The sequence below is a fragment of the Babylonia areolata genome, chromosome 9 (assembly GCF_041734735.1).
Source record: "Babylonia areolata isolate BAREFJ2019XMU chromosome 9, ASM4173473v1, whole genome shotgun sequence".
Taxonomy (NCBI): domain Eukaryota; kingdom Metazoa; phylum Mollusca; class Gastropoda; order Neogastropoda; family Buccinidae; genus Babylonia; species Babylonia areolata.
This window is the reverse complement of record NC_134884.1, coordinates 12066570-12080752: the sequence shown is the minus strand read 5'-3', so window position 1 is coordinate 12080752 and position 14183 is coordinate 12066570. Positions and strand designations below refer to the sequence as shown.

The window sequence follows — 14183 nt, the reverse complement described above, 5'->3', positions numbered from 1 at the left end:
GCACCTATGTGAAAAACTGACACTTTGATTATTAGCAGTCGTTTTTTGTTGTTGAACTTCTTTTGCTCAGTATGGAAGTTACATTGACAAACACATCTCTAAAATTTACCTTGAAGTGGGAGGTCAGCCTAATATTAATTAATACTGGGAAATAATTCCCATAAAATAGATCTCACTCATCTAAAACAGTACATTTCAAAATATGACTCTGGGCATAGAATGCTTCTGTGTTTGTTTTTTACACTCAGTGTGAAGGTCTTAAACAATCTACACCCACCCAAGCAGTTTTTTCAGAAAATAAAAGATTATACACAATTCAATAAATGTTCAATAACAGGTGTGTATGACAGTTCACGAAACCTTATTCTTTTTGGCTCGTTTACTAACAAAAGAAATTAATATAAACCATGGACAGAAAACGCATAATGATGCTAACTTCACAATCGACATGTTTACTACATACAAATATTCACAGGGGAAACTAAATTAACTATGAATAAACATTAATATAGACATACTCTGGACACATGGAGGCAGCCATTTTGGAATTTTGATATTCCGTACTGTGCATTCAATCAATAATTTGTGATAACATTTTTTTGACAGGAAGTGAAGAAGGCCACTAAATGTGTGAGTGTGCACACGTGTGTGTTTATCTATATCTATTTACTTATTTGCTCATTCATTCATTCATTAATATTGTCATTATTGTTGTTCATATTATCATTCATTTCATTTTCTATAGCATGTGATTTCATTTTATTTATTCTCTATTTGTTCCTTTTTTTTCTTCTTCTTTTTTTTTTATTGACTAAATTGTGTAAACAACGTGAGTCTGTGTAATAACCTGGTGTTCAGTTGTGTGTGTGTGAAGCTTTGTATCAAATGCAGAACACTTTTTTTTTTTTAATCATTCCTTTCTTTCTTTCTTTATTTATCTCAAGTGTGTATCACAAGTGAGTCTTGAAAGTCTTGCCTCTCTTGTTTATCTGAATTCAAAATACACTAGATTTCATCAAAACGACACAGTAATTGACTCTCAGTTGGTTCCATCAATGCAGAACAGATCAGAAATGGGTATTTCATTATTGGAATCTTTTATAAACAGGATAGACAAAAAATTTTTAAATCAAATACATAGGCAGCTGCACCACAACAGCCATTGTTGGTGAAATCATACCTGTTTCACCCCCTCCCCGATTTTCTCTCTGGATTTGAACAGATCTCAGGAATGGCCTAGAAGGCAGTCACACCCAACTGACAGACGTTACCTTTTTTTCAAAAATAAAATGGAAAAGAGCATTAATGTGTTTCTGCATAGCTCTCACATCCCTGATGGACTAATATAACATTACCTATTCATTAGAAAAAAGAAGGATATTGATAGTAATGAGGGTGAAGACAAGTGAAGAAAACAAACTTACATGCCTTGGCAGCAGTAGAGCAGGGAGAAACTTTCCAACAAAGTATGGCTTTCTGAATATGCTGAAAACATAAATGGCAAAATCAAAACAATTTATACTAACTAAATATCTGTGTATACATGTGTTCATACACAAACACATGTGCATGCCTATCTATGTAATAAATGCTTTGATACAGTTAACTTAAACCATTTCACTGATTTCACAGCCAAAACCATTTTGGGAAAAAAAAAAAGAAAAAAAAGAAAACAAAGACCCATTGTCAAGGGTGAAACTTCTCAAAAGGAAGTAAATGAAAAATCAGGCAAGGGTTCAAAGCTGCCATGACCGCTGTGGAATACAGGAGCAGTAAATTAGATGGGGCCCAAGTACGGATCTGGCTAGCATTTAGTTTTTCGATTTTTAAAGCAAATTTGGTGTCTTACCCTGCACACAAAAACGCTCACAGCAGAAAAATTTGCTCTTACCAGCCACCATGGCGGAGTGGTTAGCATTGCATACTGACAGCTGGGAAAACGTGGGACTGAAACCCAGCGGAGGTGGTTTTTTGGCCAACAGCTGACTCCTACCCAGACCTGAGTGTGCCATGGGATTAAATCGGAAGACTGGGACCACACAGTCGAGTATCATCCACTTCAAGGATGCGTATTTGGGAGGGAGTGTTGCTCTAATTTCCTGACCAACACTGCAAGTGTCTGTATTTCTCAGGCCTGGCTGACACCGGGATATCATTATGACAGGAAGCATAGAGAACAGCCTTGTCATGTAGTCCCAAACCTAAATGGACCTCCATAGCAGAATCATCATCATCATCATCATCATCATCCGTCTTCATCATCATCAACATTAAAAAAGCCCCAAATTATGTGGCCATTCATTGGCCATTCATGTCCTGCTCTTACGGTGACCTCAGTTTCGATACCCCTCCACTTCCACACTTGTGGTGAGTCTTGTCAAGGTCTTCGGTGTCAGCGGATTCATGGGGGACTGCTGTTGAAGGGACATGGTGGCGGTCTCCACTCATGGGGAGATGCTCACTCAGTCTGGCTCCGCGACTAAGCCATTATTGTCATTAGTAGGGGACTTGAAATGAAATTATGGTGCTCAGAGCCTCGCCGACCACTAAGGCCATCTCAAGGCTATCGCCGCGTCAATAACTACTACAAGGATAAAAAAAAAAAAAACCAATTAAAACGAGTCACCACTTCAAACTTTCCACTCCAAAGTTAAAAAAACTTCCCTAGTTTAAAACCTTCAAATCTGGTTAAAAATGTTCACTTCTTTTAAGAAGTCCATCAGCGCCCACGGAGGGACATCATGAAACAAAGTCTTCAAAGAAACCACCGTGTAATGTCTGCGTCTAACGTCATGCAGATCCCAACAGTCAAGGAGCACGTGTTTCACGGTGAGAGGCTCATCACAGGGAATGCATCGAGGGGCCTCTTCCCCCTTCAACAAGTAAAAATGAGTAAAACAAGTGTGCCCTGTACGCAGTCTGCACAGCACAGACTCCTCCTTTCTGTTCTTCACCCCCGAAGGGAGGGTCTCTTTTAGGTCTGGACGGATCTGGAAGAGCTTATTGTCCGTCTGGGTGTTCCACTCCTCTTGCCAAAGATCCTTAACGTAAGTGTTCACCTTCCGCTTCATGTCTGTGTATGGTACAAAGGATCTGGATAATTCTTTCTTTACAGCGTTCCTGGCCAGCAGGTCCGCCCTTTCGTTACCACGAATGCCAACATGTCCAGGAACCCAGGCCAACACAACCTCGTATCCTTTTCATCGTTGCGAGAGTAAAAGCTTCATAAAATTCCGGCAGTTTGGGATGAGTGATATTCCTGCAGGCGATCGCCTCCAGGGCTGACAAGGAGTCGGAAAAGATCATGTATCTCTTTTGTTTCGAAGAGAGAACCATTTTTACCGCCAGAACCAGTGCGGTCAGTTCCGCAGTGTACACCGAGCTGTCAGACCGGATGTGTTCCATTGAGGGCCGGTCAGGAAAGGCGGGACAGAACGCAGATGCAGCGACTCCGTCCTCTGACTTGGAACCGTCAGTGAAGATACTTTGAAAAGTGGGGAATTTGTGGCAGAGTTCCGAAAAGTAAGTTCTGTAGGCCAGAGAACTGGTGGAGTCTTTACGGTATGAGGCCAGATCGAATCGGACCTCAGGTGTTGTAAAGGTCCACGGAGGGCTGTCAGGGAACTTAGAGAAATCTGAGATGCCACCGACATCCAGATTGGCATTTTCTAAGTGCGGCTGAATGCGGAGTCCGAGAGGAGGTATGCAGTTTGGGTTGTCTGTAAATTTCTTACCGAAAGGGTTGTTGAATACAGCGTCGTAAGCAGGGTTTGTAGGTTCAGAAAACAATTTCAAATAATAGTTTAGGGTCAGCTTCAGTCTGCAGTTGGAGAGAGGCGGTTCCCCCCGCCTCTGCATACAGGCTGTGCACAGGGGTGGTGCGGAAAGCACCCAAGCTGAGACGGAGCCCTTGGTGGTGTACAGGGTCCAACAGTTTCAGGTAAGACGGTCTGGCCGAGCCGTATACTACACTTCCGTAATCTAGTTTGGACCGGACCAGGGCTCTGTAGAGGTGCAAGAGAGTTCTCTTATCAGCACCCCAGTCCGTGTGTGCCACAACTCAAATGATGTTCAGGGCTTTTTGGCAAGATATTTTCAGCTGTTTAATATGGCTGAGGAAGTTCAGCTTCTGATCAAAGACAACCCCTAAAAATTTGGCTTCCTTGACCGCCGGGATGGTGGATTTTCCCAGACGGATTTCAGGGTCTGGATAGAACTGGCGAAAGTTATGAAAATGAATACATTCAGTTTTGGAGGACGAAAATGTGAAGCCATTCTCCTCTGCCCAACACGGGATTTTGTTGACGCAGAGCTGAAGCCGTCGCTGGATTCTGGCATACATGCTGCCAGTTGCATATAAGGCAAAATCATCCACGAACAGCGAGCTTTCCGATCCCTTCTGAACAGATTGAACGATGTCATTAATTTTGATGCTGAAGAGAGCCGGCGACAGGATGCTCCCTTGCGGGACACCCAGCTCCTGCTCGTGAATGTCAGACAGGGTGGTGCCGACCCTTACCTGGAATTGTCTGTCTTGCAAAAAATTGTGGATGAACTGGGGCAGGTGTCCTCGGAAGCCGAGCTTGTGCAGGTCCGAGAGGATTCCAAATTTCCACGTGTTATCGTAAGCTTTCTCCAAGTCAAAAAATATGGCCACCACATGCTGTTTGTTTACAAAGGCATTTCTTACAGTGGTTTCCAGACGAACAAGATGGTCAACGGTAGAGCGATGCTTGCGGAAACCGCACTGTTCTTTCGCCAGAAGGCCGTCGGTCTCTAGTTTCCACATCAGTCTACCGTTGACCATCTTCTCCATCAGTTTGCAGATGCAGCTGGTCAGTGCTATTGGGCGGTAGTTGGAGGGGTTCGAGGGGTATTTTCCCGGTTTCGGCAGCGGGATTATGAGGGCTTTCCTCCAGGAGGGTGGAAAAAAGCCTGTGATCCAGATGTGGTTATAAACTTTAAGCAGGTTTGGGGAAGATGCTTTAAGAGTTTATAATGGACCTCGTCCATTCCTGGACAGGAATCCGTACAGGTCTGAAGGGCAGATTTAAGTTCATTCATTGTGAAAGGAAGGTTGTAATTCTCTGTGTTGTCGGAAGAGAAGTTACAGGGTGTTTTTTCTGACAGGTTTTTGGTTTTAAGAAACCGAGCAGATTTGTTAGCAGATCTCGAGTTCTGTTCAATTGTGGAGGCAAGCAAATTGGCAACTGCTTTCTTCTCTGTGACCAGAGCGTCTGAAAGTTTAAGATGATGAAAGGTTGGGCATACGTTTTTGCCCTTAATTCTTTTTAAAACCCTCCACACTTTCTTCTTGGGTGTGTTGGAGATTAAGGAAGAGCAAAAATCTCTCCATGACTTTCTCTGGCTCTTTTTAAAAACATACCTGGCTTTCGCCCTCAGCTGTTGATGGGTTCGAACGCTATCGGTCTCCGGTCTCTGAAAGACGCGTCGCTGCGCTCTCTTCCGAGACTTATGGGCCTCCTGACATTCCACGTTGAACCAGGGCATTCTTGGCACCTGAGGCTTGGAGGTAGACGATGGGACTGCTGCTTTGGCGCAATCTAAAACGATCCGAGTCAAAGTGTCAGCAGGGTCCTTGCTTTTCAATACTGTTTCTTCCTGCAGCTCTGCTCTTATCTTCATGGTAAAAATTCCCCAGTCTGCTTTGTCATAGTTCAGGCGGTCAGGCAGAGAGTCACCTTCTCCATCTGTGGGGCGGAGGACGACAGGAAAGTGGTCACTCCCGTGCAGATCGTCGTGCACTTTCCACTCGTAGTCCAGGACCAACGATGGATCGCAGACCGACAGATCTAAACACGAGAGCTTTCCAGAGGACAGATGAAGGCAAGTGGGAGACTTGTCATTAAGACAGCACAAGTCCCTATCGGAAAGAAGGTTTTCCAAGAGAAGACCTCGGGCTGATGTCATCTCACTTCCCCAGAGCGGGGAGTGTCCATTGAAGTCGCCCAACAGTAAAAACGGTCGTGGGAGCTGGTTGACCAGGTTCATGAAGTCCTGCCTCAGAACACGGACGGCAGGAGGAAGGTACAGAGAGCAGACAGTGATGGTTTTCTCAAGTGTGACTCTGACTGCCACCGCCTGTAAAGGGGTGCTTAAAGGAACTGTACTGTATAAAAGGGACTTGTGTATAAAAAGAGCGACACCTCCCGTCAATCCCTCTTGCTTCGGCTGAGCGGGTTTAAAAACGGAGTTAAAACCAGAGAGAGCTAAAACCTTGCCATCTCTTTGCAGAGTCTCCTGCAGCGCCAGCACTGAAGGTTTCAAAGCACAACAAAGCAGCTGAAGTTCCTGTATATTGGCGAAGAACCCCCGGATGTTCCAGTGGATCACTGCCATTAAAAAGGTTAAAAAAAAAAATAAAGCAGCAGCCTATTCCATCGCTACCCCCTGCTCCTCTGCTTGCGGTGGCTCAAGGTCGGCCAGGATGGAGTACTTATTTTTAGAATTGAATCTTTCTGATTCCGACCAAGTCGAAATATCCACCACCTCGGCCCTTCCCGATCCCGCAGAGGCCACAACCCTCCCCTCCTTGAGTTTTGGAGGTACAGGGGGTTTCTGGCCACTTCTGCCAGCCCAAGGGCCAGGCAGACGAGAGGCAGGGCGAGGGGGGCCGGGGGGTGGGGTGGGGCGGGAGGCAGACAATGTGCCTCCGCCAGAGGCTTTCCGCTCCCGCCCAGCAGCCCCTGAGTACTGCCGCACAGGATGGGAAGGGGTGGACACGGCGCCTCCACCCAAGGCCAGCGGTTCTAACGAGGTAGGTACGTCGTCTGTCTGCGTCCCTGTGGACATCGTCTGGACCGCGACGTCCACCATCTTGGGTCTAACGACAGAGGCGTAAGACGCCTTAGGCGACGTGGCCTCCACCTGTTTCCTTGCCTCAAAGAATGATATCTTCTTTTCTGTCTTCACCTTCTGGATTTCCTTTTCCTTTCTCCAGGCGGGGCAGTCTTTCGATGAGGACGGGTGGCCACCTCCGCAGTTTGCACAACAGGCTGGACTGATGCATTCGCCCTGGTGCGCCGCCTTTGAACAGGTGCCACACGCCTCTTCCTCCTTGCATCGGTCTCTCACGTGTCCAAATTTCTGGCATTTGAAACATCTTAGAGGGGACGGCACGTACAGGCTTACACTCACCATCAGGTATCCGACTCGAATGTCCTTGGGGGACATTCGAGCAGCAGAAGGTGAGGAAGAATGTGTTGGTCGGAACTCTGTCCGACCCCTTCTTCACTGTCACCCTGTACACGTCGGTCACTCCCTGAGAGGACAACTCGCTCTTGATTTCTGCTTCAGACACTCCTCTCAACTCCGGGCATCTGATAACCCCCTTTGAGCAGTTGAGACCTTTGTGAGGGGAAACCCTCACCGCCCTATCCACAAAAGTGGTTGCCTTGAGCAGAAGCTGTGTCTGCCTTTTAGATTCTGTCTCCACTAAAAATGCTCCGCTCCTCAGTCTCTTAATGGATTTCAGCGATCCTGCCAGACACTGAAAGCCCTTCTGGTTAGCGAAGGGGCTGAGAGCCGACAAGGGCTTGTCGTCATCAGCACCCTCCATCACAAGCCACGACAGCCAAAATCCAGAGGTCTCAACGACCTCCGAATCTGAGTCTGAGTCGTCTGTTCCCGGTCTCCTCCTTTTTCCGAGTTTAGGGGGGTGTATTTGTTTAGAATTCATGTTTAATAATTGTATATTCATCCCTCCCTTACCCACCCACCATGGGGTCCAACTTAGGGGCCAGGGTCAAGGGAACACCAGCTTGACCCCTTCCAGGTTTCGGGAGGGATATACGACCAACAGCCTAGCTCCAACGTGTTCCCCCCGATCATGCCCAGCTCCCGGGGACAGAGAACCGAGCAATACGGGGGTTATCTTCGTTAGCCTCTAAACTGCCAGTCTTGACCCAGCCCCACGAAGGGGTAGCCGATTGACACAAACGGGCCAATGTGTGCCGCCTGTCTTAGGAGAGGTTCGAGCCAAAGGGATGTGTTGAGAGCAGCGTGCTCTCTCAATCCCCAGGGTCTCATTCCCCTCCATCACAGGTCGCGCCACACGGCAAACACGGCGGGCCTGAAGAAGGCCGCAGAGAAAAAAGAATGTGGAAAAGAAGGCTTGATGGGGAGCTGAGGACAGAAAAGAGGCGGTAAAAAGAAGAATAGAGAATAGCGAAAGGGACAGTGGGTCACGTTTAGTTTGGGCCTCACTCACGACCTGTTCGGCATGGGAACCCCTATCAGGGGCATCAGTACAAAAACCACCACTTATTCAGCCCTAACAGCTACGATGGCAATGTAGGCTGTCAATTAAGACCTGGGACCAGAGCAGCAAAACCCCAAGAAGCACTGATGCCCCCGCCGACATAGCTCGCTCGATCACTGGCCACTAAGCCTCCCGACCACAACAAGGTAGTGACCCTCCCGGGAGAGGGTCAAGAAAACACCAGCCTGACCCCCTCCAGGTTTCGGGAGGAGTAGGGGACTTAGTCGGTGGTGTCCTAAGTATGTTAAATCGGAACAGGCACTACCAAACACCACTGAAGTAACTCAGCAGCTTGTATGGTCTAAGAGAGGCAAGGCCTTCAAGACTCATTTGTGATACACTTAAAAAAATAATAAATAAATAAATGTAATCGATAAAATGTGTTCTGTATTTGTTATCATAAAGTTTCAGGTTAAAAAAAACAACAAAGAAAACAAGAGAGGCAAGGCCTTCAAGACTCACTTGTGATACACTTTAAAAAAAAAAAAATCCAAGCTTTTTATGTATTAAGTATAATTTCAAAATGTAATGTTTAAGATGAGAAAGATCAGTTTAAAGCAAATTAAGTCCCCTAGCATTAATTACAGAGTAATTTCCCTCTTTTACTATCTGCACCAAAACGTTTGCAAAATAAATAAAACTTCCATGCTTAGCAAAAGAAGTTCCTGTTTGAACATAAAATGATAATAATGACTGCTCTTGTTGTTGGGTCAGAATGTCAGATCAAAGTGCCAAGTTTAGAGAATACAAAAAATATAAACAGTAATGGCAGTTTGCATATAATTAGGCTTCATTTTTTATTTTTTTGTGCCCATACCAGAGGTGCAATATTGTTTTAAACAAGATGACTGGAAAGAACTGAATTTTCCCTATTTTTATGCCTAATTTGGTGTCAACTGACAAAGTATTTGCAGAGAAAATGGCAATGTTAAAGTTTACCACTGACACACACACACACACACACACACACAAACACACACACAGACAACCAAACACCGGGTTAAAACATAGACTCACTTTGCTTACACAAGTGAGTCAAAAAGAAGGCCTGAGCGCAAATTTGAACCCAGCATGTTTGGGTGGGAAGAAACTGTTTTAGTCACAGCACTACTGCAGGTCACAGGTCAGGTCAGGGGCATAGCCCCTTGCTACTGGTACCATGTAACCCAGTACTACCTGCCGCATGTGAAGTCTCCCAACGACGGACCAGGCGGAGGAGGAAACCTTTCCCAACGGCTGTGAAGGTGGAAGAGGATGACCAAAGGGCAGGGGGAGCTCTTATCCTTGGCTGGAAATCCTCCTAGGAGACGAAGCTCCAAAGAAAAAACCTGTACCTGCCGAGGCCGTCCTACACGTGGTAGTATCTGCACCTGTAGGACTGTGAGCGTCGGTAGGCGAGAGAGTAGGGAAGGGACTCCACAACTCCTCCTCACTAAAAAAAAGTCACCTGTGCTGGTCAGGCAACCAGTCAAATGTCGAACGACGAGCTAGCACTTCAACACCCAGCTTTCCCAAGCCCTGCAGCAATGGAGTAGTGGTAACAGGGACAGGCAGAGGATGCTGCAGGCAGTTCCTAGTCAAAACTCTGCACATGGGGGGCTGTGGGGTGATGGTCGTCCACCGTAGACTGGGGCAGATGCGGCGCCCATATCCTCCCAGTGTCAGAGCAGCCCTTTTTAGGGACAGCACTGCTCTCCCCACATGGGAAAGCCTGTCTCACCTAGTACCTGGTAGGAAACCACACCTACTTGGACATCCAACACCTAGCGGTTGAAAACAACAGAAGAAAAGAACCAGGAGGCATGCCCTGACTCTGGGTGCCTGGAATGTTCGCACCTTCTTAGACAGAGATGACAGACCAAAAAGACACACAGCGCTCATTGCTAGAATGCTTGATCGCTACCAGGTGGACACAGCAGCCCTGAGAGAAACCAGGTTTGCCGGTGAAACCCAGCTGGAGGAAGTTGGAGGGGGCTACACCTTCTACTGCATTGGGAAGCCAGATGGCACCCCAAGAACCTCAGGCGTGGGCTTTGCCATACGAACCAAACTTGCACGACAGCTTGACAGCCTTCCACATGGGATAAACGATAGACTGATGACCCTGCATCTGAAGCTGTCCAAGGTTCGCTTCTTCACAGTCATCAGCTGCTATGCCCCGACGATGACCAACCCTGATGACATCAAAGAAGCTTTCTACAAGGAGCTCAGCTGCACTATTTTCAGTGGTAGACAGATAGGACAGGCTGATCATCCTTGAGGATTTCAATGCCCACGTCGGCGCAGGACTTCTCCTCATGGCGAAAAGTCCTAGGACAGCACGGCACTGCCAAGTGCAACTCCAACGGACTGCTTTTGCTCTTGCAAACCATCATAGAGGTGATATTTCCATTACACGCTGCATGAGAGGAGCAGTCTGTTGGTTGGACCATCACCTGGTACGCAGCAAGATGAACATCAGACTTGCATGCAAGCTCCAACCAGCCAGGCAGGAAACCCCCTAGGAAGCTGAACATGCACCACCTCCCTATCACCAAGGATGTGCTGCAGCAGCAAATCCAAGCACCTCTCCAAGAAATTCCTGCATCGACTCATGTAGAAGATGTATGGAGTACATTTAGAGATGCTGTGTACGCAGCATCAGCTGACACACTCGGCTTTGTACAGAGGAGCCACAAAGACTGGTTTGACGAGAACGACTCTGGAATATCCAAGCTCTTGAACACACTGTATATACAGCATTCAGGATCACATTTCCAATAAAGACTGCCAAGGGGAAACCATTCTTGCAAACCACACTCATACAGAAGAGGCTGCGTGGATGGGAACCCTGGTGGGAAGAAATCCAAGACTTTTATCCGCTCTGATCTAGACTGAAGCCCCCAAGGGTCCCCATTGACCCAACAAAGGCCCAATGTTGGCTTTGGCCGCCCCCTTGAAACCAAAAAAAGTTTGAGGCGGCACTTCAAAATCCCCAGGGCTTTCCCCCTACAGGTTTGCGCCCCCAAAAATCCGCGTCCAAAGAAAAGGGCCCAGAGAAAAAGTGAACTGAAAAGTCAAAAAGGGAAGGAGGGATGGAATACGAAATTACAAGTTGGAGCAGGGCTTAAGACCCTGGACCCAAGGGGACCCCCCAATTTTAAAATGTTCAATTTTCCCCAAATTTAAACGGAAAGGGGGGCAAAACCCCAAAACCCCCGGGGAATCCCTCCTGCTCGTCGATCTGCCCCTAACGCCCCCCAAACAATTGACCCCTTTCCCAAGGCAAAACACCAAACCGTGCCCCCCGTCAAAGGGAGGGAAAATGTGGTGTTTTTTGTTGAACGCCCAAAAACAACAGAAGTCCGTACAAACAAGGGGCTCCCAGTCTTTGTAGACCTAAAAAATTTTAAAATGTTAACAGGTGGGTCTGTAAAATTTGCTAAAATTTTTCCCATACCAAAAGCACCCGTCATTTGATCATATAAAAGGGAAAAACTAAAGTGATTTTTCCTTTGGTAAATGGAAAGGGAAAAAGGGGGAAATTCACCCACATTTTTCTATTCCCCCTTCTCTGCAACATTAAAGCCTTTCCCAAATTTACCCCATCTACATTCGTTTGACAAAAGAAACTTTTTTGGGCGAAATCCAGTCCAGGGGGTTTTGAGCACTTTAAAAGTTTTCCGGTGCAAAAACCTTAAACCCCCCAAACAAAGCAGTTTTCAATGGGCGGCTAACCCCTGAGGGCCCTTTGGTCACCTCAGCCCCCAAGAAAGGCCCTGTAAAAACCACTACCTAAAACCCACCCCCCCCCCACAGCAATCCAAACGTGAAACAGAAAAAACGTTCATTTACAAAGTAACCTGAGCGCAAAGCCCCAGTTTGTGAGAAAGGGACACGCCAAAGCCGTTCCGCCTTTTGGCAACTCAAAAAAGGGTGTGGAACCCCAAAGGACCAGGCCAGTAGAAAAACCTCAAGCTTGGGGGGTGACCACGTTTACTTGCTGGAATCAGGACAAGTTCCCCCAAAAAAAACTTTACAGCCCACCGAGTGTAGAAAGACCTTGAATAAAGTGGCAAGAAAGGGCTCCAACCTCCATCCAAAGGACGGCCCTGGGCCCGTTGAAAACCTGCTAACCCTCCAGCTCGCTGGGAAAGGACAACGCAACGCCAGGATCCTAAATCCTTTTATGGGCTGGGGGAAGGCACTGTGAAATGGAAATGCGCGCCAAAATCCCGTACAAAACACCTTTTGGGGAAAAGATGCTTTTCCCCAGGGAAAGCTGGCCTTCAAAAAGATTTTTGAAACAAAAATCTGGCCAAATAAGGGAAAAAACAAAAAGAGGCTCCCCTTCTGGGAAATTTTCCCTTCAAAACCGGGGAATGCCGACAGAACCCCTCTTCTCCAATAGGGACACACACCGAAAACCTGCCCGCACTTCTGGCGGGAAAGGGAGCACCAACACCTTTCCATTAAAACGTCAAAAAAACTTAAAAACAGCTTTTTTCCGAAAAATTGAAAAGCGGATTCCAAGGAAAAAACGCTGTTAAAAAAAATTGGTTTGGGTTCGGTTTTTGTTCTTAAGTCCCCGGATGAAAAGGCCATCACCCCAAACATCAAAAAGCTTTTTCTTCAATCAGCTTTTTTCTTAAAACAGATAGAGGTCCAATTTTTTGGGTTTAACCTCACCCCGGGAATTTTTGCAAACGACAATTTTTTTTTTAGTTCATTCCCCAAAAAGGTTTCCTTGAAATTTAAATATCATAAAACGCCCATAAGTCGTGGTAAGAAAATTTTTCGCCCGAAATTTTATTTCTTTTCCAACAAGGCAAAACCCCCTAAACAACTTTCCCCATCCCTCTTTTAAAGGTGTTTTGAACCCAAATAGCCTCAAGAATCCCTAATGTTTTGAAAAAAAGGTTTAATTGGGGAGCTATAACAAGAACTGTGAAATTTTTTTTACAAGGCCAAACTGGTTCGACAAACCCTTTCCAAGTTTGGGCAAGTTTAAAGAACCCTGCAAAACCATAAAAAGACCAAAAAAGAAAAATTCAAACACCCGGTTTAAAAAAAGACTCCTTAGTTAAAACAAGGAAAATCAAAAAGGAAAAAAAATTTGCTCTTCTTTTTCCTAATCTCCCCCCCCCCCACACACCCCCAAACAGATACCTCTTTCATAGACCCAAAAAAAACTTTCCGCAAAAGGACTTGTTTTTGGAAAAGGAAATTCAAAACCCCAACAAGTTTACTCCATGTCAGCCCGGGGGAAAAAGCCAGGACCCAGGAGTGGATTCCCCCATTCCAAAAACAGTCTTTAAACCACCCCCACTGGGAAAAATCCCCTTTTAAAGAAAAGTATTTTTTCCATTTTTCATTAGTTTTCAAAAAATTTCCTCAAACCCCCCAACCTCCCCTCATGGTGGAAGTTTTCCAAAATTTAACTGGCAACATCTTTCCCCCATCCGTACACTGGGGTTCGCCCCACAGGAACCCTTGACTTTAATTGAAAAATTAACAAACAAATGCTTTCAAACAGTTCACATGCTGTAATTTTTTTCACTTACCTGGTCAATTTTCATTTTTGTAAACAGTCTCTTCACTGCAATGTGACTGAAACACACACTTCATACATTCAAAGCAACAACAAAAGGTCTTGGTGACTTGACACTTAAAAAGGAGAAAACTGGATGCAAAAGATTAGCTTCATTTCTTTCCTAGTTGTTTGAATTCTTTAAGTTCCAGCTGGTTTCAGGTCAGATGGTTTTTTTTTTCCAACTTTTCCCAAACTATCTGTCTTTGGTAGGCATGTGCTGCCTAGGGTTGTCTTTCCTGCTGCCTTCTACACATCTCTTTGGAAAAGAGGAAACTGCTCAAAGTATTATGTTCTAAGTGGGCTCAAGCCCACCACTTTCTTTTCTATATC

At 46.0% G+C, this 14183-nt stretch overlaps 1 protein-coding gene across 1 annotated transcript in view; it reads right to left on the bottom strand.

Moving 5' to 3' along the window:
- The window catches only part of LOC143286059 (Fanconi anemia group A protein-like), a 108555-nt gene extending 107059 nt beyond the window's left edge, over positions 1-1496 (bottom strand). Inside the window, exon 1 of the mRNA XM_076593604.1 lies at positions 1425-1496. The gene's annotated coding sequence lies outside the window, so the exon portion shown is untranslated. The remainder of the gene's footprint in view (positions 1-1424) is intronic.
- Between the last annotated feature and the right edge of the window lie 12687 nt (positions 1497-14183).